Source organism: Silene latifolia, chromosome Y (genome assembly GCF_048544455.1).
Source record: "Silene latifolia isolate original U9 population chromosome Y, ASM4854445v1, whole genome shotgun sequence".
Taxonomy (NCBI): Eukaryota; Viridiplantae; Streptophyta; class Magnoliopsida; order Caryophyllales; family Caryophyllaceae; genus Silene; species Silene latifolia.
In genome coordinates, this window is record NC_133538.1 from 264,114,023 (window position 1) to 264,120,450 (window position 6,428).

The 6,428-nt window shown below is 40.6% G+C and overlaps 1 non-coding gene across 1 annotated transcript; it reads right to left on the reverse strand.

The window, feature by feature from the left end:
* Nucleotides 1-837: 837 nt before the first annotated feature.
* On the reverse strand, nucleotides 838-944 carry LOC141634913 (small nucleolar RNA R71). The gene has a single exon (XR_012539628.1). It is a non-coding gene; the product is annotated as a small nucleolar RNA R71 (small nucleolar RNA).
* Nucleotides 945-6,428: the final 5,484 nt, after the last annotated feature.

A 6,428-nucleotide genomic window follows, 5' to 3' on the forward strand; every position in this document is an offset into this window, starting at 1 on the left:
GGGATCCGACCTTTACTTGCCTCTTTACTAATTGTAGAGTTGTTTGTGAAGTATAAATTGTGTTTTGTATCGACCATTGACCAATGACCACATATACTTAATTGTGAACACGAAATGGCCTCGATCAAAAATGGCGCCGTTGCCGGGGACGGTGTTTAATTGATTTAAGATTTCTTTTATTGTTATTAGTTGTGTCTTTCTTCACCTTGGGGAAGTAAAACTCCTCAAGGTTTGTTCTAATTGTTTTTGAGTTGTTTGATATTTTGCATGTCTAGAAGGTTACAAAGTGATTTGTTACCTTTTGACCGTGAAATCGAAAGAACCTTGACGAATAATAGGAGACTTGTTAGGAGGAATTTGAGAGGTGTTGGTGAAGTTGTTCAACCCACTAGTGAGTTTGTCAATCCTTTCGCAATAGAAGGAGAAGAAAACCCATTACACAATATCCCACAAAATCCACCTAAAATGCCTAAATTCTCGTCACACTCTATACCCACCGAGGAGAATCTACCAAATGGTACTCCTACACCGCAACATCTCACCGGTAATTTTATTGCCAAGTCCGCCTTCATCCAACTAGTTGAGAGGAGCCAATTCGGGGGAATGCCTAGTGAGGACCCTCATTCTCATATGGAAACCTTTTGCGATTATTGTGATGCTATCTCTCAAACGGGCGTGACTCAAGACCAAATTAGATGGGTCTTATTTCCTTTTTCGTTAATCGGCACCGCAAAGCAATGGTTGAAGGGCCTTGATAAGGCCACCCTTGGAATAGATTCTTGGAAGAAGTTAGCTCTAGCTTTCTACAAAAAATTCTACCCACCGGAAAAGACTAACATGCTAAGAGCTCAAATTACGGGTTTTAAGCAAAGGGATGAAGAATCTTTGTATGAAGCTTGAGAACGGTTCAAAGGTGTTTGTCGCTCATGTCCTCACCATGGACTTAGCGAATGGTTTTTAGTACAACAATTTTGGAACGGTTTATATGAAGATTCAAGGAACATTCTCAATATGGGATCAAATGGAATGTTCACCGAAGTTGATGACAATCAAACATGGAACAAGATTGAGGAAATGGCGGTCCATAATTCACAATATAGTAGACCTCGCAAGGCTACTAGAGGAGGAAAGCATGAAGTGGACTCCGTTACTCAATTGGGTGCTCAACTTAGTGCTCACATTGACACAGTCAACTTGAAGTTTGAACAAGCTATGGCTAGACTTGAGGAAAACTCGAAATCATCAAAGCATCATGTCAATGCCATGACGGCATCCTCATCAATCCCAAGTGGGATATGTGAGAATTGTGGAACTTTGGTTCATGACCCAAGTGAGTGTAGGGGAACAACCGAACAAGTTAATGCTTTCCAAGCTTACAAAAGTGGTACCCCTTATTCAAATTTTTACAATGAAAACACCAAGTTCCATCCAAATCTCTCATACAAAAGCCAAAATGTTCAAAACCCTCAAACAACATACACTCCACCACCCATGAGGAACCAAAATCAAAGACCCTTTTACAATCAAAACCATGGTTACCAAAATCAAAATCCATACAATCACCAAAATGACCAAGGTTTTGATGTCCAAAAAGCGGTCCTCCAAATGCAAAAGAATCAACAAGAATTTTTCACTCAAATGCAAAAAGATAGCCAAGCAAAAGACACCACCATCAACAACATTCTAGCTCACACCAAGATGTTGGAAACACAATTGACTCAACTAGCATCTTCAAGCTCACAAAGACAAAAGGGGCAATTACCACCACAAAGTAATCCCCCTAGACATGAAACGGTTAGTGCCATTCACTTGAGAAGTGGTACAAGGTATGAGGCACCGAAGAAGCAAGTTGAGGATGAAGTTGTGGAAGCTAGTGAAAAGGAAGAAATTGTGCAAAGCCCCAAAGAAGGGGAATCATCAAAAGAAGAAAGTTCAAAGAAAAATGAAGACAAGGCCAAAGAGAAGGAGCCCATTGTGATTAGACTTCCTTTTCCAAGTCGTCAAGCCAAGCCCAAATTTGATGATCAACTTGGAAAGTTCATGGAAATTGTGAAGAATTTAGAAGTCTCAATTCCTTTCACGGAATTAATCAATCACGTACCAGCCTATGCGAAGTACATGAAAGATATCCTCACAAAGAAGAAGTCGATCCGGAAACTTGAGACTATCGCCTTCACTAAGGTGAGTAGTGCAATACTTCAAGGGAGTTCACCTCCAAAGTTAAAGGATCCGAGAAGCTTCTCAATACCGTGTACCATTGGCGACACGACGATCAACAAAGCTTTATGTGACCTAGGGGCTAGTGTGAGTGTCATGCCGTACTCGGTGAGTAAAAGGTTGGGAATGGGAGAGCTTAAATGCACCAACATCACACTCCAAATGGCCGATAGATCGACGAAGACACCATTAGGGATATGGGAAGATGTCCCCGTGCGAATTGGGAAGTTTTTCATCCCGGTAGACTTTGTCATTGTTGATATGGAGGAAGATTCCAACATTCCAATCATCTTAGGAAGACCTTTCCTACACACCGCGGGTGCGGTGATTGATGTGAAACATGGAGAGCTCACTCTAGAAGTGGGAGATGAAAGCATAACTTTTAATCTTGACAAGACCATGAGAGCTCCTCGTTTGCATGAGCCATGTTTCATGATTGATCATTATAGCCGAAAAGATGAAAGGAAGAAATCGGAACTCCAATGGAGGAAGAAAATTGAAGATGCTCCATTCAAAGAGCAAGTGAATTGTGACAAGGAGAGCTTGCAAAGCTCATCAAAATCAACCAAGGAAGAAGAGGAAGGCCTCATTGGCCAAGAGAAGAAATTGGGAGAGTTGTCTCCATCTAAGCAAGAGATTTTCAATGATCAACTCAATGAAGTTTGTGGTCTTTGGGACGACGAGTTTGAAGGGATTTTTAATCCCTACATTGGGCATGCCATCGATCATGATCAACAACAAGGGCCACGGTCTATTGAGGACCTCTACCATAATAATGAACAAGCTTTTGATTACTTCTTCAAGGTGTTGAGCAACATCAACAACACCTTGAACATGCCCCCTTGACATCTCATCAAGAATGAGAGTTTGGTGGAGTCCTCCCTAAACCACCACTTGTAAATATTTCTAACTCCCTAACTTACATTTCAATTTTTGCATTGCATTTTTTTTTTGTCATTTTTGGATTTTTATTTACTTTGATCAAAATAATTGTCATGTAAGAGAGAAGTGAGGGAGGGACTAACGACTTCAATTGATGTGTAGTGCCTTACCTTAGTGTGGGGATGGGAATTGCCTAGGCTATTCATGCCTTAGTAATGCCCCCACAATGAAGAACACAAGAAATGAAGAAGAATGGAAGAATGGTAAAGGGAAATGCATTGTGCACGAATGGAATGAATCCGGGTACAAAGGACCAGAATCCGAGCGGATTGTACCAAATCCGCCCGTCTTCAACAATCCGAGCGTCCTGACCAAAAGACGCCCGTCCTGAGCTGAGCTGAAATTGAAAATTTCTTGACTGTTGAAGAATCCGAGCGGATTTCTGGAAAGACGCCCGTCTCATAGAATCCGTCCGTCTTGTGAAGAAGATGCCCGTCTTTGCGGTGAAGAAAACAAAGAAATTTCTCGGGACGAAATGCGTCCGTCCGAAGCAAATCCGCCCGTCCCATCACAGAAGAATCCGAGCGGATTCCCTAGAATCCGCCCGTCTTTAGGCGAGCTTCTGAAAATTTTGAAGGCGAGAATCCGCACGGATTGGGCCTAATCCGCACGGATTGCCCTGCGTTTTCGAAAATTTCGACTTCTTTAAATACCCTCCCACCTTCATTCCTTCATTCATTCATTCATAAACACTACCCTAAACATCAAAACCCTCATCCTCTCCATCACAAAAACAAAAACCCTCAACAAAATCCACCAAAATCAAATCAAACCATCCTTCAAACAACAAATCAATCACTCCATCTTCAATAAAAATCAAAACCAAGAACAAAATCTTCAACCTTTGAGTCGATTTTTGATTTCATAAAGGCAAAGCCTTTCACCTTCAAATCGATTTGGGCATTCTACAAATTGAAGATTTTTGATTCTTTTCTTGGTTAGTTCATCAAATGGCAATGACAAAGGGTGCAACAAAGGCAACAAAGGCACCAAAGGCAAAGGCTCTCTCTCAAAGGCAAAAAGCTCTCCAAACAAAGAAAGCTTTGGCAATGGTGGTATCAACACCAAACTTGGAAGTGCAACAACAACAACAAACTTCTATGGGAGCATACCTTCTACTCCGGTAATCGATCAACTCTTGCATTATCCGGAGGTAACTTTTATTTCCGATACCCATAGAAATACATTTGTCAAGTTTGCTATGAAATCAATTCAATCCACCAAATTCATATGTGAAGATGCCTTGGAGAAATTGGGTGTTCTTGAACAAACAAAAGCCTTTTTCAATGCCATGGGTTTGAAGAAATTGTTTGAAACAAAGGAATCGACATACCCTTCCCTTGTCTTGGAATTCTTAAGTTCTTTAAAAGTTACCAAAGTTGAGGATAGGGAAAATCTTGAGTTTCGTCTAGCTAACATTAGTAGACGCATTACCTTTAAGGAATTGGGTGAAATTTTGGGTCTTAGCGATGAATCGAGATATCTTAAGCATTATGGAAAGTATGACCCGAGCCTCTTTGGGAGGCAATCTCCGGGAAGAAATTTGATGATTTTCATGCTTGTCGTGCTCTTTTGGTCCATCATCCGGGCATAAGAGTATGGCACAAAGTTGTGGGAAATACCATAATTGCTAGGAAAGACACCAATCATTTCACAAGACTTGATTTTATTCTCCTTGAATCGGCTTTGAATGTCGGAAGAATTCACACCAAGCCTTTCAATTCTTTGAGGCTATTGGTTGATAGATGGCTTAATGTTGATAATGGGAAGCAGGGTACGACCGTTATTGTCAATGGCGGCCTAGTCACGGTCCTAGCTAAGCACTTTGATCCTAATTTCAATAAGGATAAGAAGTACAAAGCAAAGGAAGGTGGCCATCTTATTAATATGCACATTATGATTAACAAGTTCAAGTGGGTTGCCCATAACCCCTTTGACACTAAATATGGATGGCTAACTAGTGAAGCTAGATCGTTCACCTTACCCTCGAAGATTTGTCGCCTAAGTGTCCACCGGACCAACTATCTACTTCCCCTATCCGAAGAAGCCGAGTACATCATTCAACAACAAAAGGGTGATCATGAAACCCCTCCTCTTCCATTGTTATACCGCCTTACCCCTTTGTGTATGAAGAGTTCAAACCGGAAGGAGTTGAAATTGGGAAAGACTATGTCACTCTTCTTATGCAAGCCATGCACAAGCAAGCTTATGAAGATCGGAAGAATGCATATTTGGCTCAATATCCTCCCCTCCTACATTTAGCTAGGCAAGGACTCCTTGATCCATCTTGTCCTTTGCCTAGTTGGGCGGATAAAGAAGCCTTGTTTCCGGGTGCATCTAGGGACGTGGTGGAAGACAATGAGGTTGTTGGAAATGGTGAAGAAATTGATGATAATATTGAGGAAGAAGCAAGTGGAGATGGAGAAGGAGATGGAGAAAGAGATGGTGAAGATGATGATGAACAAGATGAAGAAGAAAGTGCCAAGGAAAGTGGCAATGTGACCACTTCTCATGAGGGAAGTGATGATGATGATAGCATGATGGAGGACTAGCAAGCCTTGGAGATTCCTACTCTCCCACGGTTTGTCTATATCTCTTTGTATTTTATTTCATTTTGATCATTGTTGGTTTAGTCCTAGCAACATCAAAGGACTCACACCTCGGTACCATTGAGGTGTTCTTTATTGTTCCCATTTGTAAAATCCAAAATGACAATCTAGTTTCATGCATAGCATAGTGTGTACATGAACTACCCCAATGCTTTGACATTAGCAATAGTGTCTTATTTGGTTTGGGGAAGTTAATGCATACACAACGGGAGGTAATCTAAATTATCCTCTCCGTCATAACAAAAACCATGCATCATGTAGTATAGCTTAGTGTAGAATTGCATTTAGTATAGAAATCATGCATCATCTTTGCATAATTTCCATCATTTTGGCCATTGAGGACAATGCCCATATTAGTGTGGGGATGGGAATTCTAACATTTAACTCTTATTCAAAAACCCATAAAAATTGAAAAATTTCAAAAAAATCATAAAAATTGAAAAATTGAAAAACCAAAAACAAGTTCATTTCCATTGTATATATTGTGTTTGTTTTATCCTTGTTCACTTTGATTGACTACGCCACATCCGAGACATGAGGATATTGAAGACCGCATGGTATGATCTTTCCAATCTCCTTTTTCCTCTTTATGTTAATGACTATGTGGCTTTATTTTGATTGATGCGGTAAAACAATGTGAATTTAGGATTGCGTTTAGTT